The sequence below is a fragment of the Pongo abelii genome, chromosome 11 (genome assembly GCF_028885655.2).
Source record: "Pongo abelii isolate AG06213 chromosome 11, NHGRI_mPonAbe1-v2.0_pri, whole genome shotgun sequence".
NCBI classification, from domain to species: domain Eukaryota; kingdom Metazoa; phylum Chordata; class Mammalia; order Primates; family Hominidae; genus Pongo; species Pongo abelii.
In genome coordinates this window covers 119368375-119391526 of record NC_071996.2, presented here as the reverse complement: position 1 = coordinate 119391526, position 23152 = coordinate 119368375, and the positions used below count along the sequence as shown (strand labels likewise).

Here is a 23152-nt window from a genome sequence, read left to right as displayed (position 1 = left end):
CTTTATTCCTTTCTCTTGCCTGATTGCCCTGGCCAGAACTTACAATACTATGTTGAATAGGAGTGGTAAGAGAGGGCATCCTTGTCTTGTGCCAGTTTTCAAAGGGAATGCTTCCAGCTTTTGCCCATTCAGTGTGATACTGGCTGTGGGTTTGTCATAAACAGCTCTTTTGAGATACGTTCCATCAATTATTTTGAGATGCGTTCCATCAATACCTAGTTTATTGAGAGTTTTTAGCATGAAGGGCTGTTGAATTTTGTTGAAGGCCTTTTCTGCTTCTATTGAGATAATCATGTGGTTTTTTTCGTTGGTTCTGTTTATGTGATGGATTACATTTATTGATTTGCGTATGTTGAACCAGCCTTGCATCCCAGGGATGAAGCTGACTTGATTGTGGTGGATAAGCTTTTTGATGTGTTGCTGGATTCAGTTTGCCAGTATTTTATTGAGGATTTTCACATAGATGTTCATCAGGGAGATTGGCCTGAAATTTTCTTTTTTTGTTGTGTCTCTGCCAGGTTTTGGTATCAGGATGAGGCTGGCCTCATAAAATGAGTTAGGGCAGAGTCCCTCTTTTTCTGTTGTTTGGAATAGTTTCAGAAGGAATGGTACCAGCTTCTCTTTGTACCTCTGGTAGAATTCGGCTGTGAATCCGTCTGGTTGTGGCCTTTTTTTGGTTGGCTATTAATTACTGCCTCAATTTCAGAACTTGTTATTGGTCTAGTCAGGGATTCAAATTCTTCCTGGTTTAGTCTTAGGAGGGTGTATGTGTCCAGGAATTTATCCATTTCTTCCAGATTTTCTAGTTTATTTGCATAGAGGTGTTTATAGTATTCTCTGATGGGTAGTTTGTATTTCTGTGGGATCGGTGGTGATCTCACCTTTATCATTTTTTATTGCATCTATTTGATTCTTCTCTCTTTTCTTCTTTATTAGTCTTGCTAGTTGTCTATCTATTTTGTTAATCTTTTCAAAAAGCCAGCTCCTGGATTCATTGATTTTTTTTTTTTGAATGGTTTTTTGTGTCTCTACCTCCTTCAGTTCTGCTCTGATCTTAGTTATTTCTTGTCTTCTGCTAGCTTTTGAATTTGTTTGCTCTTGCTTCTCTAGTTCTTTTAATTGTGATGTTAGGGTGTCAATTTTAGGTCTTTCCTGCTTTCTCCTATGCACATTTAGTGCTATAAATTTCCCTCTAAATACTGCTTTAGCTGAGTGCCAGAGATTCTGGTACGTTGTGTCTTTGTTTTCATTGGTTTCAGAGAACTTATTTATCTCTGCCTTAATTTTGTTATTTACCCAGTAGTCATTAAAGAGCAGGTTGTTCGGTTTCCGTGTAGTTTTGCGGTTTTCAGTGAGTTTCTTAATCCTGTGTTCTAATTTGATTGCACTGTGCTCTGAGAGACTGTTATGATTTCTGTTCTTTTGCATTTGCTGAGGAGTGTTTTACTTCCAATTATGGTCAATTTTAGAATAAGTGTGATGTGGTGCTGAGAAGAATGTATATTCTGTTGATTTGGGTTGGAGAGTTCTGTACATGTCTATTAGGTCTGCTTGCTTCAGAGCTGAGTTTAACTCCTGTATATCCTTGTTAATTTTCTGTCTCATTGATCTGTCTAGTATTGGCAGTGGCGTGTTAAAGTCTCCCACTATTATTGTGTGGGAATCTAAGTCTCTTTGTATGTCTCTAGGAACTTGCTTTATGAATCTGGGTGCTCCTGTACTGGGTACACATATATTTAGGATAGTTAGCTCTTTTTGTTGCGTTGATCCCTTTACCATTATGTAATGCCCTTCTTTATCTTTTTTGATCTTTTTTGGCTTAAAGTCCATTTTATCAGAGACAAGGATTGCAATCCCTGCTCTTTTTGCTTTCCATTTGCTTGGTAAATATTCCTCTTTATTTTGAGCTGATGTGTGTCTTTGCATGTAAGATGGGTCTCTTGAATATAGCACACTGAGGGGTCTTGACTCTTTATCCAATTTGCCAGTCTGTATCTTTTAATTGGGGCATTTAACCTATTTACATTTAAGGTTAATATTGCTTTGTGTGAATTTGATCCCATCATTATGATGCTAGCTGGTTATTTTGCCTGTTAGTTGATGCAGTTTCTTCATAGTGTCGATGGTCTTTACAATTTGGTATGTTTTTGCAGTGGCTAGTACCGGTTTTTCCTTTCCATATTTAGTGCTTCCTTCAGGAGCTCTTGTAAGGCAGGCCTGGTGGTGACAAAATCTCTCAGTATTTGCTTGTCTGTACAGGATTGTATTTCTCTTTTGCTTATGAAGCTTATTTTGGCTGGATATGAAATTCTGGGTTGAGAATTCTTTTCTTCAAGAATGTTGAATATTGGCCCCCACTCTCTTCTGGCTTGTGGGGTTTCTGCAGAGAGATCCGCTGTTAGTCTGACAGGCTTCCCTTTGTGGGTAACCCGACCTTTCTCTCTGGCTGCCCTTAACATCTTTTCCTTCATTTCAACCTTGGTGAATCTTATAATTATGTGTCTTGGAGTTACTCTTCTCGAGGAGTATCTTTGTGGTGTTCTCTGTATTTCCTGAATTTGAATGTTGGCCTGTCTTGCTAAGTTGGAGAAGTTCTTGTGGATAATATCCTGAAGAGTGTTTTCCAACTTGGTTCCACTCTCCCCATCACTTTCAGGTACACCAATCAAATGTAGATTTGGTCTTTTCACATAGTCCCATATTTCTTGGAGGTTTTCTTTACTCCTTTTCATTCTTTTTTCTCTAATCTTGTCTTCACGCTTTATTTCATTAAGTTGATCTTCAATCTCTGATATCCTTTCTTTTGCTTGATCGATTTGGCTACTGATACTTGTGAATGCTTCATGAAGTTCTCCTGCTGTGTTTTTCAGCTCCATTAGGTCATTTATGTTCTTCTCTAAACTGGTTACTGTAGTTAGCAATTCCTCTAACCTGTTTTCAAGGTTCTTAGCTTCCTTGCATTGGGTTAGAACATGCTCCTTTAGGTTGGAAAAGTTTGTTATTACCCACTTTCTGAGGTCTATGTCTGTCAATTTTTCAAACTCATTCTCTGTCCAGTTTTGTTCCCTGCTGGTAAACAGTTGTGATCCTTTGGAGGAGAAGAGGCATTCTAGTTTTTGGACTTTCCAGCCTTTTTGCACTGGTTTTCCTCATCTTCGTGGATTTATCTACCTTTGGTCTTTGATATTGGTGACCTGTGGATAGGGTTTCTGTGTGGATGCTCTTTTTGTTCATGTTGATGCTATTCCTTTCTGTTTGTTAGTTTTCCTTCTAACAGTCAGGCCTCTCTGCTGCAGGTCTGCTGGAGTTTGCTGGAGGTCCACTCCAGACCCTGTTTGCCTGGGTATCACCAGTGGAGGCTGTAGAACAGCAAAGATTGCTGCCTGTTCCTTCCTCTGAAAGTTTCGTCCAAGAGGGGCACCCACCAGATACCAGCAGGAGCTCTCCTGTATGAGGTATCTGTTGAACCCTGCTGGGAGGTGTCTCCTGGTCAGGAGGCATAGGGGTCAGGGACCCACTTGAGGAGGTAGTCTGTCCCTTAGCAGAGCTTGAGGGCCATCCTGGGAGATCCACTGCTCTCTTCAGAGCCGGCAGGCAGGAACGTTTAAGTCTGCTGAAGCTGTGCCCACAGCCACCCCTTCCCCTAGGTGCTCTGTCCCAGGGAGATGGGGGTTTTATCTATAAGCCCCTGACTGGGGCTGCTGCCTTTCTTTCAGATATGCTCTGCTCGGAGAGGAGGAATCTAGAGAGGCAGTCTGGCTATAGTGGCTTTGCTGAACTGCAGTGGCTCCACCCAGTTCAAACTTCCCAGCGGCTTTGTGTACACTGTGAGGGAAAAACTGCCTACCCAAGCCTCAGTAATGGCGGATGCCCCTCCCCCAACCAAGCTCGAGCATCCCAGGTCAACTTCAGACTGCTGTGCTGGCAGCGAGAATTTCAAGCCAGTGGATCTTAGTTTGCTGGGCTCCATGGGAGTGGGATCTGCTGAGCCAGCCCCTTTGGTTTCTTGGCTTCAGCCCCTTTCCAGGGGAGTAAACGGTTCTGTCTCACTGGTGTTCCACTGCCACTGGGGTATGAAAAAAACTCCTGCAGCTAGCTTGGTGTCTGCCCAAACGGCCACCTCGTTTTATGCTTGAAACCCAGGGCCCTGGTGGCGTAGGCACCTGAGAGAATCTCCTGGTCTGCGGTTTGCAAAGTCCGTGTTAAAAGCATAGTATCTGGGCTGGAGTGCACCGTTCCTCACAGCAAAATCCCTCACAGCTTCCCTTGGCTAAGAGAGGGAATTCCCTGACCCCTTGCTTTTCTCTGTGAGGCAGCACCCCACCCTGCTTCAGCTTGCCCTCTGTGGGCTGCACCAACTGTCTAACCAGTCCCAATGAGATGAGCCAGGTACCTCAGTTGGAAATGCAGAAATCACCCGTCTTCTGCGTTGATCTCGCTGTGAGCTGCAGACTGGAGCTGTTCCTATTTGGCCATCTTGGAATAACCTCTTCCTCTTGCCTAAGAAATAAAATCAGGCAGGAACTCTGTTACCAAGACAGGCAGTCAAATAAATAACATGAAGACGTGATGATAATTATGCATGAAATGATTGGAAATAAACCTTTTCATAGTGCTTCCTTCTTCCTTTTTTTTTTATTTTTTAAATTTTTTAATTGTTTTTATTTTGAGATGGAGTTTCACTCTTGTTGCCCAGGCTGGAGTGCAATGGTGTGATCTTGGCTCACTGCAACCTCCGTCTCCTGGTTTCAAGGGATTCTCCTGCCTCAGCCTCCAGAGTAACTGGAATTACAGGCATGCACCACCACACCCGGCTAATTTTTAATTAGCTACCTGGTAAATTTTGTATTTTTAGTGGAGACGGGGTTTCACCATGTTGGTCTGGCTGATCTCGAACTCCTGACCTCAGGTGATCCACCTGCCTAGGCCTCCTGAAGTGCTGGAATTACAGATTTGAGCCACTGTGCCCTTCCACTTTCTTCTTTTAAAAGTACAAAAGTAATGTAGTTCTTAAAAGTTGCTTATGTTGCCGGGTGTGGTGGCTCATGCCTGTAATCCCAGCACTTTGGGAGGCTGAGGTGGGTGGATCACGAGGTCCAGAGTTTGAGACCAGCCTGACCAACATGGTGAAACCCCGTCTCTACTAAAAATGCAAAAATTAGCTGGGCGTGATGGCGCTTACCTGTAATTCCAGCTACTCAGGAGGCCGAGGCAGGAGAATCGCTTGAACCTGGGAGGCAGAGGTTGCAGTAAGCCAAGATCGTGCCACTGCACTCTAGCCTGGGTGACAGAGCAAGACTTCATCTCAAAAAAACAGCAAAAAAAATTGCTTATATTTTCTTCTAAAATGTTGAAATTCATTTTCCGTACAGATTGGATCACGTATTATGTACTGTTCTGTACTTTGCTTTCTTCACACTTAATATATTTTGGACATATTTCCATTTTAATATGCTTAGGTTTACTTTTTTGCTTTAGGGGACCCTCTAGTATTCTCTTGCATGGATTCACCATCATTTATTCAACCAGTTCCTATTGATATTTAGGTTGATTTAATTTTTTTCCTGTTGGAAGCAATGTTGTAGTGGACATCCATATATATTTGTATGACCTTCCATAGTTTTTTCAGTAGAATTGTTGGATCAAAGTATGTGCATTTGGAAAGTTGGAATGTAAAAGTGCTTCATGTATTAGTCTGTTCTCATGCTGCTAATAAAGACATACCCAAGACTGGGTAATTTATAAAGGAAAGAGGTTTAATTGATTCACAGTTCCTCATGGCTGGGGAGGCCTCACAATCATGGCAGAAGGCAAAGGAGGAGCAAAGTCATGCCTTACATGGTGGCTGGCAAGAGAACTTGTGCAGGGGAACTCGTATGTATAAAACCATCAGATCTTGTGAGACTTACTCACTACCACAAGAACAGTATGGGGGAAACTGCTCCCATGATTCAATTATCTCCACCTGACCCTGCCCTTAACACGTAGGGATAATTACAATTCAAAGTGAGATTTGTGGGGACACAGCCAAACCATATCACTTCATTCTTGGGAAACTAGGAAAAACACTTCAAGGTGGCAAACAGAGGTTGCAATCTCAGATCTCTCCAGGGACTAGGCAATCACATCAGTGAGGGAAGTGGGCACCCCCTGCCCTTCACCCCGCATATTGAATGGCATTGGAAACTCATACTGCTTTTAATGGGAGCAGCTGTTAAGCTCTAGATAGCTGCTTGCCATGTTGAGAATGTGAACCCACTTGCCATGTTAAGAATGTGGACCCACAAATACTGGAATTTTTAATTTTTCAAAAGAAGCTGAAAATCCAGATTTTCATATAAAATGTCCAGATTTTCAAATAACTCAATTAAAAAATATGCCAGCTAAATAAATATGTTTTCTTTCCAGTAGGAGATAGCTTAAAATAAAATTAAATAAAATAAAACATGCCTATGAGCTATTGATATGTAAAGACGTTTATAGCAAGGACTACTACTAGTTATGATTATTGTTGTTTTGTCCAAGATAATTGAAAAATGAACTCACCATTGATTTAGAAGGTGAAAGTGGGAAGCTAGAGGGGGATTGTTTTAACTTTGAATGAGTTCCATATTTATTACTATTGCTTATTTTCTTTTCCACACAGGATAAAATTGGTACAGATTTTAATTTAAAAAAAAAAGGATTCTGGTTTTGGAAGAAAATCAAATTTCACTTACTAAGGAACAAGGAACCCTAGATATTTTTTGTATGATACAATTTAGAAGCTCAAGAAAGGTATTAAGAAAAATGGAACATAATGTTTTTCCTTGAGTAGCAATAGCACAAAAGACCTAGGAATGTCCATCTTTGGAATTCTCTGGATGATAACAAATAAATTCAAGACAGTGTATGTACTATCTGCATTCTCCTTGGAATCTGAAGCTGGTAGAGGAAGGACCACAGATAATTAAGGCTAAATTTATAGTGTTCCAAACTGAAAAAAGTCAGGAAAAAAAATATATATAGAAGAACAAATAATGAAACAAAGGCATGAGCTTAAAGTCATTTGGTGTCAAAAAAATACAAAACAACATTATTTAAACCTCATAGACAGAATCCACCTTCATTTATATAAGCCTTCAGGAGCTGATGGAAAACAGACCTTCTGCAGAAGAAATGATGCATTTGCAAACCTCTAAGTAGTGGAAAAAATATTGCTTTTGTCTTTGAATGATGCCATAAAGTACATTATGTTTGCCTAAGAAGTAGCAAACAGCCTCAATGTCCCTAAATCATTATCCTTATGTTCATTTTCATTAAAGTAGTTGTACTTTACATAACGTGCTCTGCTCTAGGGAGCTTAATAATTGTTAATGAAATATGGATACAACTTATTATTTATTTAATAATTGTAATCATACTGAGTGAACTTATTCTCTAAGATATTAATAATAATGAAAATAGTGCCAGGCACTGTTCTGACCACTTTGCATATGTTAACTGTGTCCTCTTTAACAACAACTCACTGAAGCAGGTACCATTATTATTTCCATTTTAAACAACTTATCTAAGGGCACACAGCTGTTGAGTTTGGATGCAGGATTTGAATCTGCCTTTGTGGCTCCCGAGATATATAATGAGTATCAGGATTGAAATGGAGAGAAAGGAACAGATATTGTTTGTGACTCAATGTAGTTTTCAAAATGTATAAGCAAAGTCTGCTCATAAGCCTGTTTCTGTGTCTTGTTGGTGCCAATGAGTACGAAAGGAATTTTCATATCAATGGGATGACAGCTACATTTGGTCTGAGGATGGTGACCATGTTTCAGGAAGTGTTTCCAGGCACAACACACATTTTTCCCAAGTTATGCTTTTCCATGGTGATTGCAGCTAGTGAAGACTTATTTCCTGGTCGTCTGTTTTATTACCTCCAAAATATTTCATTCTATTCTGTTCCATCCCTTCTTCACTTTGTTTAGTGTTCTCTGACCTGTTTTAGTGCCTCTTTCTATGGTTTGGCAGTTCCTTTAGGAGTTTGTACATAGCTTTCACATTTTGACTCTGCTAAAAAAGCCTTAATTTTTTTTTTTTTTTTTTTTTTTTTTTTTTTTTTTTTTTTTTTGGTGACAAGGTCTTATTCTGTTGCTCAGGCTTCAGTACAGAGGTGCAATCATAGCTCATGATAGCCTCAACCTCCTGGGCTCCAGCAATTCTTCTGCCTTGGCCTTCCAAAGCATTGGATTACAGGCATGAGCCACTGTGACTGGCTGCTTTTACATTTTTGGTTAAGGAGATATATGCTAACTGATATGGTTTGGCTGTGTCCCCACTCAAATCTCACCTTGAATTCCCACATGTTGTGGGATGGACATGGGGGGAGGTAATTCAATCATGGGGGCAAGTCTTTCCCATGCTGTTCTCTTGATAGTGAATAAGTGTCATGAGATCTGATGGTTCTAAAAAGAGGAGTTTTCCTGCACAAGTTCTCTCTGTTTGCCTGCTGCCATCCATGTAAGATGTGACTTGCTTCTCCTTGCCTTCTGCCATGATTGTGAGGTTTCCCCAGCCACGTGGAACTGTAAGTCCAATTAAACCTTTCTTTTGTAAATTTCTCAGTCTGGGGTATGTCTTTATCAGCAGCATGAAAATGGACTAATACGTGAACTATCAGATCATTCTCATAAACCCTTTCAAGTACTGTTTTGGTTCAAAAATAGGTGATGTTTATTTGGCATAATGAGTGACAGAAATTCTATGCTTATCCTTTAAGGCTATTAAGTAATTGTATGCTGACAAATGCATATACCTCTCATGACATGTGTCTGCCTGCTAGTCACTCATCAGCAGGAACCACATGGTCACCAGATGCTTGTGTGGCTGGAGTGATCTCTGAAAACCACACTTGGCCAAACCCCCTGGGAGCAGCTAAATTTTATTTTTTTAAAACTACAGAGGCAATACTTCATAAATACATACAATTACTACATGTCAACTAAAAATAAAAGTGAAAAATTAAAACTACAGAAGCAGACACATAAATGATCCTCATTTATAATTTATTTGCCCCCAGTACATAAAGACTACCTGCTAGGGTATTGCCAGACATTGTAAACAGTTCCTTAAAAATGTTTAAGATAGGAACAGACCTTCCCCCACGGGCTGTCTCCAATGTCTGGATCATATACTTAGCCTATCATGTCCCTAATACAAAAAGGGACAACAAAGCAGAGTTGATTGGAATATTGTGTGGGAGAAACAGGGAAAGGGGGGTTGAATTGATCGTGGACCAGCCACATAATGCTTAAGCACTCAGAAACTGAGATACTCCAGTTTGGCTCTGCATTACTGTGTCTCAATATGTCCCCAAGAATTGGACAAAGCCCACTCTTTCAGGGCCATCTGATTTTTCCAGAAGTGGGTGAACACTGGCTACATTTGGAGATAGGACTGCAAGTTTTACCCCAACCACGGAGGAGCAAAATAACTGGAAAAGGGAAGCGATTCTCTAGATAATTTTGGGATCCTCCAAAGGCTTCTTTCTTTGAGGTCCAGATTATTTGGATTCTTGAATGCATTTATTCTTTCTTTTACTTTGCTAGTGACTATTTGGGTTTAGAGGATTTGGGGCAGGGTGGAGGGAGAGAATAAACAAGCTTACTAGGATCTGAGAATCAAGGGTTCTTGCACTCTATTTTCTAGGTAATAATATTTATAGAATATTACCCTGTATGCTAAGCAACATGCTTCATGTTCTCCAGACAAATACTGAATCCTCATGGTAACCCTATGAAAGAGGCATTTTGACTCAGATGATTAGAGACTTTGTCACTGGTACAAAGTATTGGAGGAAGTGACTGGGAGCATTGGGATCCCAGCTCAGGTCGGTGTGACCCAGAAACCCTGCATGACTAGAAACAGTACTCCAGGCTCTCCAGTGAGTTTAGAAAGAGCATCAGTGGAACCTCTTTGGTCAAAGACAAAGTTCCCAAGCGGATATTGGCTTCCTGCCTCGAGTAGACACTCCGGTCTGTGTTTGCTGATCATTACTCACCCTGTGTCAACTGAGTCATGGAGTGACTGGTTTTGGTGTTAGTTTTGTATCTACCTGCTTTGGGCACTGCGTATCACATGGCCCTGATGCTATTGCACCATTCGATTACTAAAATCCATGGATTATACCAGAAGACGTTCTGTTCATCGGTCTGTGATGTTTCTATTCTTTGCTCATCCCTGTTCTCCTTTTTAAAAAATATATAAGCATTTCTTTTGATTAGCATTAAGAGAATCAATGTTTCTTTTTTCTTTTTTTTTTTTTTTTTTTGATGGAGTTTTGCTGTGACAGAGTTTTGCTCTTGTCACCCAGGCTGGAGTGCAATGGCGTGATCTTGGCTCACTGCAGCCTCTGCCTCCCAGGTTCAAGTGATTCTCCTGTCTCAGCCTCCCAAGTAGCTGGGATGACAGGCATGCACCACCACATCCGGCTAATTTTTGTATTTTCAGTAGAGACGGCGTTTCGCAATGTTGGTCAGGCTGGTCTTGAACTCCTGACCTCAGGTGATCCACCCGCCTCAGCCTCCCAAAGTGTTGGGATTACAGGTGTGAGCCACCGCGGCTGGCCAGTGTTTCTTACTAAGTAGGTAGCACCTCAGTGCTCCACGTAAGTCAGCAGAGTTGACACAATAAACAGTGGCAAACCTGATGTAGACCGGGGAGCAGCACCATTAGCAATTCTGCAGGATGTGTGGTGGTGAAGAACGTGGGCTCTGGAATCAGACAGATTTGAGGATAAGAATCATACCTCTGCCATATTCTAACGAGATGATACTGAATGGTTATTTAATCTTAGAGTTATTATACTATCTGTTGTCCAGTTTGGGACATAGTCACTTAAGTTCTTAAGTAAGAGGAGAGGGGCTGCTAATATTAAGTATTCCAGGCCAAAAATATAAACTGGGACTGCCCTAGACAAGGATCACCTTTCTTTTTTGATTTAAAATATATATAACAAAAATTTCCTCTTGTAATCATTTTTCAGTTAAGTGGTACAGTTTGGTGGCATTGAGTATGTTCATATTTTTTGGCAACAATCACCATCATGCATCTCTAGAACTTTTTTATCTTCTCAAACTAAAACTCTGCCCACTGGACAATAACTCCCCAGCTCCTGGCAACTTTCTACTTTCTTTCTCTATGAATTTGGCTACTTTAGGTACCTACTATAAGTGGAATCATGCAGTATTTGTCCTTTCATAGCTAGCTTTCTTCACTTAGCGTAATATTTCCAAAGTTCATTCACACTGCAGCAGCAGTCAGAATTTCCTTCCTTTTTCAAGCGGAATAATATTCCATAGTGTGTATATGCCACATTTGGTTTATTCATTCATCCATTGATGGACACTCGGGTTGCTTCTATGTTTTGGCTCTTGTGAGTAATGCTGTTGCAAACACAGGTGTACAAATATCTGCTTGAGTCCTTGTTTTCGGTTCTTTTGGGCATATACCTAGAAGTGGAATTGTTGGATCATAGAGTAATTTATTTAATGAGTTATTAATTATTTAATTTATTTAAGTTATTTAATTTGTTAAATTTTTTGAGGAACTGCGGTACTGTTTCCCACAGTATCTGTACCATTTTACATTTTCACCAGTAAGGTACAAGAGTTCCAGTTCCTCTACATCTTTGCCAACACTTGTTATTAATATTTCCCTTTCCTTCCCTTCCCTTTCCTTCGCTTCCCTCCCCTCCCCTCCCCTCCCTTCCCCTCCCCTCTGCTTCTCTTCCCTTTTCTTCTTTCTTTAAGCCAGAGTCTTGCTTTGTTGCCCAGGCTGGAGGGCAGTGGTGCGATCTCCGCTCACTGCAACCTCCACCTCCTGGGTTCAAGTGATTCTCCTGCCTCAGCCTCCCGAGTACCTTGGCCTCCCCAAGTGCTGGGATTACAGGCATGAGCCACTGCGCCCAGCCTCTATCACTTTTCTTAACCTCCAAATTGCTCAATAAAAAAATAGCTGACAGTTTCATAGTGATCAGTTTTCACACCTGCATAAAGTAGATGCACTGAAACTGTGGGCCAGTCACAACCACTCAATATCATCATGAGGGATGTAAACCTGGAAGAGGCTGATGCCTGGTGGAGCCTCCCTCGAAGCTGCTTGGCTATGGAAAGAACAGGAGACTGGGGAGCTTTTTGTAACTGAATTCTACTCTGTTTTCTGGGCATTTATATTCTAGGTTGTGATGACCAGGCCTCCTTGTTTTACTCTTCTTTAGAGCTTGTCCTCATTGACCTCACTCCTCTGGAGCCCCAAAAAGATATATGAAGGCCAAGGGTGACGTACGTTTTGAGTCCTGACAGGTCAGTGAAATAGGAAGGATGGACAACAAGTTGGGGCCCTCCAGGAGAATGCAGTGCCTGGAGGAAAAGGGCAGATGCTGGCCAACTTTCTCCATATCCAGAACCTTGCTGTCACAGCAACACATTGCTGCACCTCTGCGTTTCCTGCGTATTGTGCTTGTGATGGTCAAAATTTCTGGAAGGCCACATATTAATTGGCAGGCATGTGCAGGATAATTTGCTGACAGAAATGGGCTCTTTCCATTAGTTTTTGTTTTTTTTGTTCGTTTGTTTGTTTTTTTCACATCTTGCATAAAACAGGGCCTGAAAGGAAACTGAAACCATAAAGCTGCCTCAAAGCTTTTATCTTTAAAAAATCACAGTTGATGACATATACATTTTGAAACACCAGGGGTTAATACCAAGTCAGGCCTCCAGTGACCTACTCAGTATTGACTTTGGTTTTTCTTAGAGTATCTGAGATCATCAGAGATACCTGCCTGTCATACAGTCAAGGCACCTCCTATAAGCATTTGCTGGCTTCTCAAGGCAGTCTTTTGAGATAAATAAACTATTTATTTTAAAAGAGAGTGAGTGAGAGACCCAAGAGGTTAAGTGACTTTTCTCAGTAGTGCCCAAGCAGAAATGCACTTCTTACTTGGTGTCAATGCTGTTTACTATAAAATGGAGAAGGAAAGCTACAAGGTTCAGTGTATTTAGGGCAGATAATTGAATAATTTTGTTTACCTTTTATTTTTATTATTATTATTATTTTTTGAGACGGAGTTTCACTCTTGTTGCCCAGGCTGGACTGCAGTGGCGCGATCTCGGCTCACTGCAATCTCCGCCTCCCGGGTTCAAGTGATTCTTCTGCTTCAGCCTCCCGAGTAGCTGGGATTACAGGCATGTGCCACCATGCCCGGCTAATTTTGTATTTTTAGTAGAGACGGGGTTTCTCCATGTTGGTCAGGCTGGTCTCCAACTTCCGACCTCAGATGATCAACCCGCCTTGGCCTTCCAAAGTGCTGAGATTACAGGCGTGAGCCACCGTGCCTGACCTATCTTTTATTTTAAACGTGAACAGGAATAAGCTTGTAGGCATATAATTTTGTAGAAAAAAATGTAAGATAGCATCCAGCTTATTTCCCTCTTATGAAAACTCCAATGTGTGATTGTTATTTCAAAGACATCTAGGCTATTGTCATACATAGGGCATGCTTTAACAAAAGCTCAAATTCTACCCGATGTGTCCATTCATCAGTTAATTTTATTCAAAATGATGTGTCTCACATTAAATCAGGAAGCTTTGATTAGTAATTAAGCTGTGGGTTTGTCATAAATAGCTCTTATTATTTTGAGATATGTTCCATCAATACCTAGTTTATTGAGAGTTTTTAGCATGAAGTGCTGTTGAATTTTGTCAAAGGCCTTTTCTGCATCTATTGAGATAATCATGTGGTTTTTGTTGATGGTTCTGTTTATGTGATAGATTATGTTTATTGATTTGAGTATGTTGAACCAGCCTTGCATCCCACGGATGAAGCTCACTTGATCGTGGTGGTTAACCTTTTTGATGTGCTGCTGGCTTCGGTTTGCCAGTATTTTATTGAGAATTTTTGCATCGATGTTCATTAGAGATATTGGTCTAAAATTCTCTTTTTTTGCTGTGTCTGTGCCAGGTTTTGGTTTCAGGATGATGCTGGCCTCATAAAATGAGTTAGGGAGGATTCCCTCTTTTTCTGTTGATTGGTATAGTTTCAGAAGGAATGGTATCAGCTCTTCTTTGTACCTCTGGTAGAATTCGGCTGTGAATCTGTCTGGTTCTGTACTTTCTTCGGTTGGTAAGCTATTAATTATTGCTTCAATTTCAGCGCCTGTTAGTGGTCTATTCAGAGATTCAGTTTCTTCCTGGTTTAGTCTTGGGAGGGTGTATGTGTCCAGGAATTTATCCATTTCTTCTAGATTTTCTAGTTTATTTGCATAGAGGTGTTTATAGTATTCTCTGATGGTAGTTTGTATTTCTGTGGGATCGGTGGTGATATCCCTTTTATCATTTTTTATTGCATCTATTTGATTCTTCTCTCTTTTCTTCTTTATTAGTCTTGCTAGTGGTCTATCAATTTTGTTGATCTTTTCAAAAAACCAGCTCCTGGATTCATTGATTTTTTGAAGGGTTTTTTTGTGTCTCTATCTCCTTCAATTCTGCTCTGATTTTAGTGATTTCTTGCCTTCTGCTAGCTTTTGAATTTGTTTGCTCTTGTTTCTCTAGTTCTTTTAATTGTGATGTTAGGGTGTCGATTTTAGATCTTTCCTGCTTTCTTTTGTGGGCATTTAGTGCTATAAATTTCCCTCTACTCACTGCTTTAAATGTGTCCCAGAGATTCTGGAACATTGTGTCTTTGTCCTCATTGGTTTCAAATAATATTTTTATTTCTGCCTTCATTTCATTATTTACCCAGGAGTCATTCAGGAGCAGGTTGTTCAGTTTCCATGTAGTTGTGCAGTTTTGGGTGACTTTCTTAATCCTGAGTTCTAGTTTAATTGCACTGTGGTCTGAGAGACAGGTTGTTATAATTTCTCTTCTTTCACATTTGCTGAGGAGTGCTTTACTTCCAACTATGTGGTCAGTTTTGGAATAAGTGCGGTGTGGTGCTGAGAAGAATGTATATTCTGTTGATTTGCGGTGGAGAGTTCTGTAGATGTCTATTAGGTTGGCTTGTTGCAAAGCTGAGTTCAAGTCCTGGATATCCTTGTTAATTTTCTGTCTCGTTGATCTGTCTAATAGCAACATTGGGGTGTTAAAATCTCCCATTATTGTTGTGTGGGAGTCTAAGTCTCTTTGTAGGTCTCTAAGGACTTGCTTTATGAATCTGGGTGCTCCTGTATTGGGTGCATATATATTTAGGATAGTTAGTTCTTCTTGTTGAATAGATCCCTTTACCATTATGTAATAGCCTTATTTGTCTCTTTTGATCTTTGTTGGTTTAAAGTCTGTTTTATCAGAGACTAGGGTTGCAACCCCTGCTTTTTGTTGGTTTCCATTTGCTTTGTAGATCTTCCTCCATCCCTTTATTTTGAGCCTATGTGTGTCTCTGCACGTGAGATGATCTCCTGAATACAGCACCCTGATGGGTCATGACTCTTTATCCAGTTTGCCAGTCTGTGTCTTTTAGTTGGGGCATCTAGCCCATTTACATTTAAGGTTAATATTGTTATATGTGAATTTGTTCCTGTCATTATGATGTTAGCTGGTTATTTTGCCTGTTAGTTGATGCAGTTTCTTCCTAGCATTGATGGTCTTTACAATTTGGCATGTTTTTGTAGAGGCTGGTACCAGTCGTTCCTTTCCATGTTTAGTGCTTCCTTCAGGAGCTCTTGTAAGGCAGGCCTGGTGGTGACAAAATCTCTTATCATTTGCTTGTCTGTAAAGGATTTTATTTCTCCTTCACTTATGAATCTTAGTTTGGCTGGATATGAAATTCTGGGTTGAAAATTCTTTTCTTTAAGAATGTTGAATATTGGCCCCCACTCTCTTCTGGCTTGTAGAGTTTCTGCTGAGAGATCTGCTGTTAGTCTGATGGGCTTCCCAACAACTGACATTTATGGAGCACTCCCTGTACTCTAGATGCTGCTCTAAATACGTTACCTATACCACAGCAACTACTGTTGTCCTCAAGGTATGATAACTTGGTGCTTTCCTCTCCAGTATAAAGTTATTCATGTCATTTGGCTAGAACCTCCTGTCCTTTGATGGTGGTAGATGGTGATTTCTGAATGTCATCCCCAGATGAGTAGTAGCCTTAAGCACTGGGTACAGGCAGAAATTTGGGAAGGCAGATAGCAGAATGTGGAATCAAGGCAAATCTAGAATAATGTAATATTGTGTGAATATGGGGCTAAGAGAAAGGGATGTATTTCAAATAAAGGCTCTAGTTGAAGAGGCTGGGCAGATACCCACACAGAACCAACAGATTTGGAATAGAAGGCAAGATGCATGGGATAGAATGGAAGGTAGAGTTTCAAGAAATTGTAGTCCGAGTGACACACACAGATTGTTGCAAGTAGAACTTAATGCACTGCCAAGGCTCAGTGAGGACATGACATCCTACTCTCCCATTTTCTTTTTTCTTTTTTTTTTTTTTTTTGAGACAGAGTCCTGCTTTATCACTTGGGCTGGAGGGCAGTGGTGTGATCTTGGCTCACTGCAACCTCTGCCTCCTGGGTTCAAGCGACTCTCCTGCCTCAGCCCAGCTCCCCCATACCACGCCCCCTGCGAGTAGCTGGGGTTACAGGTGCACACCACCGCGTCCGGCTACTCTTTGTATTTTCAGTAGAGACAGTGTTTCACCATGTTGGCCAGGCTGGTCTTGAACTCCTGACCTCAGGCAATCTGCCCGCCTCAACCTCCCAAATTGCTGGGATTACAGGTGTGAGCCACCGTGCCCGGCCCCATGAGACTTCTTGACTGTCTTCCTGTCAAATAATGATATCATCTCTGTTGCCCATTGATAGTTATACTTTCCCAACTGAAGGCTTATTCATTTTCTTGATTCATTATTTAATATATAAAGATGACTGAAGGTACAGAAACCTATGAGGTTATTAAGCTTTGGGGAATCTCTACCCGAATGGACTGTGGCAGTGTCTAGTAAAGATTTACATTTTTCTCTTGGCTGAGCCCATGGGAAGTGGCTGCCCCCAAATGGTATTCCTTGTGATCAAAACAGCTCCTTGGCTTCTGTGGCAGTCATTTAGGTTGCTCTGACTAGCTCTTTTTAAGGTAGAATAGCCTACATATTGCATCTAAATTAAATCAACTCATCCAGCAGTTTTGCTGTCAATCTAGCCTATGGTCAGTGGGCACCATTTTCACACTGCTAAACAAAGTTATATGTTCCCTGGAGTATGGTTATGAAAGGCAAAAGTATAGAAATAAAACTACCCAATGAAAGTACTGGTTAAGTATATCTTAAGTAGCTTCACTAATGAATGCTATATACCTTCAAAAATAATGAGATAGGATTTATAGATAGTGACTTGGAAAGACGGTGATGGTCTATTGCTAAATGGGTATGTATAATGTTATCCCATTTGTGTAAAAGCATATATATGCTAATGTACAGTGATAAGATTTGTGGACAGTTACCTGCATTAGAAGTAGGTGGAGGGAAGGAGGCTTTTACTTTCCTTTAACTTTATAGTTTTCTGTACAGTTTGAATACAATTCAGAGGTATTATTTCATATATATATATAATTCATATAAAATAAAATTCTCTTACTATTATTTCCTAACACATTTTGTGGTGGCTGTTTCCCTGGGTCTTTCTAAACTGTTTTGCTTTGATTTACTGTGGGTGTGCTGGAGAAAGTGGGAGGTGGAGAGAGGGAGAGAGAGAGAGAGTGTGTGTGTGTGTGTGTGTCTGTGTGTGTGTTTGTATCTGTGTTTAGGAACTGGAGCAGGCTTTGAGGAATTGCACCAGAGTAGATAAAGCAGAAAGGCGATGAAGCCATTGATCAGCATTTATCTTTCCAAGGGTCTAAGATTCTTCCTTTACATCAGTACCTTTCTTTGCAGCTGTCTTCCCCTCCCCTGCCTGTAAAGTCACATGCTAATTAATAGATCTTTGTGTGTTGCCTTTTTCAGCACTGTGCCCTCACCACCACTCCTAGCCCTGCCTCTTCCCTTGGTTGATCTGGCTCCTCTTACAGTAAAAATGGCTGTTAATTGCATGGAGCCCAGGAGAGTCCCAGATACAGATGCAATGGAACCTCCTGACATGCTTGGGCTCAGGTGGGGCATCGAAGAGGGTTCTGAGGAGCCCTCCATAAGAACACCGGGCTTGCTTTCTGGCTTTAATTGAATATGTGGGGAAATGGGAGCCCCTGCCCAGTTCTGATGGGGGCTGAGACCTGCTGCTTCTAAGACTTAAATCCACAGTGTACTGGAAAAAGACCGTATTTTTCTTGACCTGAAACCGTCCTTTCCTTTGGGTGCCAGGTGCCCGGATACCTGTTGTTACATAATCCTTACACGTGGTCATGCTATTTACAGCCCAGGAGTGAGCTGTGTCATTTTATGGTTTTGCAATCTAGGAGGCAGGCCACACAGCAAATGAATACAAGCTGGGCACACCCTCTTGAAATAATTGTCATGTTGAATTACAATTTAGATGAGGAAAAGTCACACCCAAGCTCTTTTACCAATATGCTGTTGTCTTTGTTGTTAATAAAGCACTTAACATGGGGTGATTTTCAATGGACCCGAGTCCAAATTAACCTAGTTTCTTCTTCCATAAAAAACAGGTTTTGCAGCAGGAGGCCACAAGCATGCAAGAAGCGTGTTGGAGTCACTGATTGCCAGACCTGGCTGTGGAGTTGCATTTTTCAACTAAGAAGTAGAAGGTTCAGGTGCCTTTGATGGTTAACCAGGCCCAGGTATTAGGCTGTCCTCAGAGAGGGCTGTGATGGGAGTCAGCCTGTTGCAGCACAACCAAAATATTTTTTGTTCCAGTGTACAACTGAATGTACTTTAATCTGTTCTAGTTTCTTTTCTTTACTCTTTTTGCCAGTGTTGGTGAGTGTACCAGAAAGTTTGGAAAACAGGTCAAAGTGGTAGAGATAAAAATCTACTGCAGTTGAATTTGTTGATAAGCGCGGGACATGCCTCAGGGATGTGTGTTTATCCATTTGCTCCAATCTCTTTCCCAGCAATCACTTAACATTTGGGGGAGTTGCAGGATACCTGGGAGTGGGCATGCAACAGCTTGTAAGGAGGCAGTGGCCTGTGGACTGTGGACTGGACAGGGTGTCCTCTCTTTGAATCCAGCCTTGGCAGTCTGCAAAAATAAATTCAAAAATGCTCTTTGTTATCTTATGTTGCATGTGGTGTTATCTGTTTAATGTTGATGAGGTTTCAACATTTCTTTCAATGGAGAGTGACTACAGTACATGCTCTTGAGCCATTGTCTCTTTGCTTCTCCAGGCAGAAGTTGGGAGGGAATGGGCTTTGGAGTAGGACTGAGCTACCCAAAGAGGTATTTGTAACCAGCAAGGTGGGCTGCCTTTGCATGCAAGGTCATTCCCTCTGTTGTCCTGGGCTCTCCTTTTAACTCTCGAAGGGCCCCTTCTCCAGGGTCATCCAGCCTCCAGGGTTCTTGCCCTGTCATCCTCTGGCTGTGCCCCTTTTGGTTGCTCCTTACCAAGTCTGGCTCACCCCCAAAGGACCCCAACACTGATATTTCTTTTCTCCCTTCTTTTCACCCAGTTACATGTCCATTCACTTTACCTAGGCTTAGCTCAGCTGGGAATTGTTAAAAAGCAGGTATTAGGAGACAACCAGAGGAATTCAGTGAGGGATGTGAATGGTGGATGAATTTAACCTGCTCTGCAATTTTGGAAGAAGAACTTGTAAACCCCAGTTCATCGTAATTGGTGAAATTGAGGGAGAGGAGAGGTTTTTTGTTGTTGTTGTTGTTTTTTTTTAAAAAACAACTTTATTGAGGTATAATGGACATATAATAAACTGCATATATTTAAAATGTACAATTAGATAATTTTTGCACCCATTAAATCATCACCACAATCAAGGTCATGAACATATCCGTATCCTAAAATGCTTCCTCTATCTTTTTTTTTTTTGAGACAGAGTCTCACTCTATTGCCTAGACAGAAGTGCAGTGGCACAATCTCGGCTCACTGCAACCTCGCCTCAGACTCCCATGTAGCTGGGATTACAGGCAAGCACCACCAGGCCTGGCTAGTTTTTGTACATCTAGTAGAAATGAGTTTTCACCATGTTGGCTAGGCTGGTCTCTAACTCCTGGCCTCAAGTGATCCACTTGCCTCTGCCTCCCGAAGTGCTGGGATTACCGGTGTGAGCCACTGCACCTAGCTTCACAGCTCTTTTTAATCCTATCTTCTTATTCCTCCTTTTCTTTTTTAATTTTTTATGGAGAGGAGAGGTTTTCCAAATAGAGAGGCCAGTTCAGTGCTTTCTTGCTGGAGTTCCAGATAACCCGTGGATAATGCTGCTGAAGTTTTTGGTCTTTCCCAAGTTGGAGTTGGAGCAGCCTCATCATCTGAGAAATACTGCCAGAGGCCTGGGATCCAGGATTCCTAGGAAGGAGACAGGGTCCTGAAGGTAGAGGATACAGCACTGGACCATCCAGGTGGCTTCCTGTCCGAAACGATCTTGTGGAGCCCAACGGCTGAATGGTCTAGAGGGGGTGATCCCTGGCATGAGCTGGCAATCAGCACCTGGCATATCTTGGAGTTGCACCATCGGGCAACTAAGTGCGGGTGCCGGGAATGTCTTTCCCTTCTGATGGGTTAGGTAAGGCAGTGCATTTGAGAAATGATCTCCCTTCTCGCTAGCAGATCCTTGGCTGATGTTGAAACACAGGCTGTCCTTCATATACTCACTCTACCTGTTCCTCTGCCCTAGTTTCAAAAGGTCTTTTCTTGCTCTTTTGTCTCTGCTGCTTTGGACTCTTCTCCCAGCTGCAGTAAGTTGAGCGCGCAGCCCGTGTAGGCAGGAAAGGAAGCAGGCAGGACCTCTGCTCCTTTGATCCATGTTTTTCTACATTCACCTTGCCCAGGATATTCTACCTTATTCTGCCTGTGCCTTTCTTTATGCAAACTTCTCATCCTTCTCATCTGACACAGGGCAAGATCCAGTCATCTGGAGGAACTGGCTCAGGACCAGATAGATCTAGGCTTTTGATTGCTAGGTGTCCAAAAGCATAGAATTTCATTGACTTCTTAATATTTTGATCCATGACGTAGTATTTACCGCTTACCTGTTTTGAAGTGATGGTTGGGGAATAAAAAGCACCTCAGAGTACATGGAAACTAGAGAGAGGGCATATGCTGACATGTGTCAGAATGATGATTTTCTATTGAACTCCTGCCTCCAAGCGTGGATAGCAGTTGTCACTATTTTATTATTATTTTTTAAATTTTACTTGAAGTTCTGGGATGCATGTGCAGAGCGTGCAGGTTTGTTACATAGACATACATGTGCCGTGGTGGTTTGCTGCCCCTATCAACCCGTCATATAGGTTTTAAGCCCTGCACGCATTAGGTATTTGTCCTGATGCTCTCCCTCTCCTTGCGCCCCATCCCCTAACAGGCCCCAGTGTGTCATGTCCCCCCCAACCGTGTTCATGTATTCTCATTGTTCAACTCCCACTTATGAGTCAGAACATGTGGTATTTGGTTTTCTGTTCCTGTGTTAGTTTGCTGAGAATTATGGCTTCCAGCTTCATCCATGTCCCTACTAAGGACGTGGATGAACGCATTCTTTTTTTAATGGCTGCATAGTATTCCATAGTGTATATGTGCCACATTTTCTTTATCCAGTCTATCATTGATGGGCATTTGGATTGGTTCCAAGTCTTTGGTATTGTAAATATCAGTATTATTTTTAACCTACTGTAGCAGCTGAAGCTGTGATCATCTTGTCCTAATAATTAACATTTGTACAACACTTTTCTTTGCAGTGTGCTTTCTTGTGTAATGTTTGAGTTTACAAGCCTGTGGCATTGGCAGGCAAGTGTCTTCCACTCTACAGTTCGTAAAACTGAGGTCACAGAGGCTAAATGACTTGCTAGTCAGGGGTGAAGCTCAGACTCAGACCCAGAGCCCATGCTGTTTCCCTGCTGCCCTGTGCGTGTATGGCTGTGCAGATGAGTAAGAGACCCTTGTTAAAGAGGCTTGAGTCACAGTCCTTTGATGCAGAAGTCTCAAAGTAGAAAAACTCATATTTCATGGATGGCTCTGTTTATTTGATTCATCTTGTGAATTCAAAATGGAAAATACATTCATTTGGTGGGTGTATTGGTTTGCTGGGGCTGCCGTTCCAAAGTACCATAAACTGGGTGGCTTAAACAACAGAAATTTGTTCTCTCACTGTTCTGGGGGCTAGAAGTCTGAGATGAAGGGTTGGTTCCTGCTGAGGGCTCTGAGGGAAGGATGTTCTCCAGGGCCCCCTCCTTGGCTTGGAGGTGGCTGTCTTCTCCCTGTATCTTTGTTGTCTTCCTGTGCACGTGTCTCTATCTAAATTTCCCCTTCTTATTGGGAAAGCAGTTGTACTGGATCAGGGCCCACCAGAATAACCTCATTTTAACTCGTTTACTTCTGTAAAGAGATTGTGTCTAAATAAGGTCACATTCTGAGGTACTGGGGCTTAGGATTCAACATACCAATTTTGGGGGGACTCAATTTAACCCATAATGATAGGCATGCAATTGATAAAATAAAAAATGTAGGCCATGGTGAGAATTTTTAACTCTATCCTAAGAGGGATGGTGAATGCTTTCTAACTAAATGAGTAGAAAACATTTCTTTGTCCCTTTGCAAGGTTTTTTCTTTCCCTCTGAACCTGCTAACTCCCAGCCTGGGAAGCTTACGCTGGGAGTCCTAAGTAGGCCTAGCTTTAACTGCCCCCCACCCCTCCATGACCTCCATATTGGGAGACAGTTCTCCCTGGGTCTGCTGGTCTCTGCACATCTTGTAAGCAGAGTCATCGTCTGCCCTTTGTTCTGGACTGTCTTTTCAAGGATGCTTATATAATGCATGGCCTTGGGAGGTGGACATACTGTCTCCCTCTGCCACAAAGGGCAGGCAGGATTATTGCCCATTATAAAAGATTCAGGTTCCCTAAGTTCAGGGTTTCTCCTCTGTAATGCAACCTACTGTATATGCATCATCTGTTTTTCTCTGCCTTACAATATGGAAACTGGCATTCAGAGAAATGACATAAAAATGCTGATCCAGGAATCTCGTTTCTTTTGCCAGCCCCCCTGAAATTGGCAGGAGAACTTGTTAGCTTGTAAAG

The 23152-nt window shown here is 41.6% G+C and overlaps 1 protein-coding gene across 3 annotated transcripts in view; it reads left to right on the top strand.

The window, feature by feature from the left end:
- MREG (melanoregulin) overlaps positions 1 to 23152 on the top strand; it is a 69861-nt gene that overhangs the window by 20094 nt on the left and 26615 nt on the right. The gene's annotated exons all lie outside the window — the stretch shown is intronic.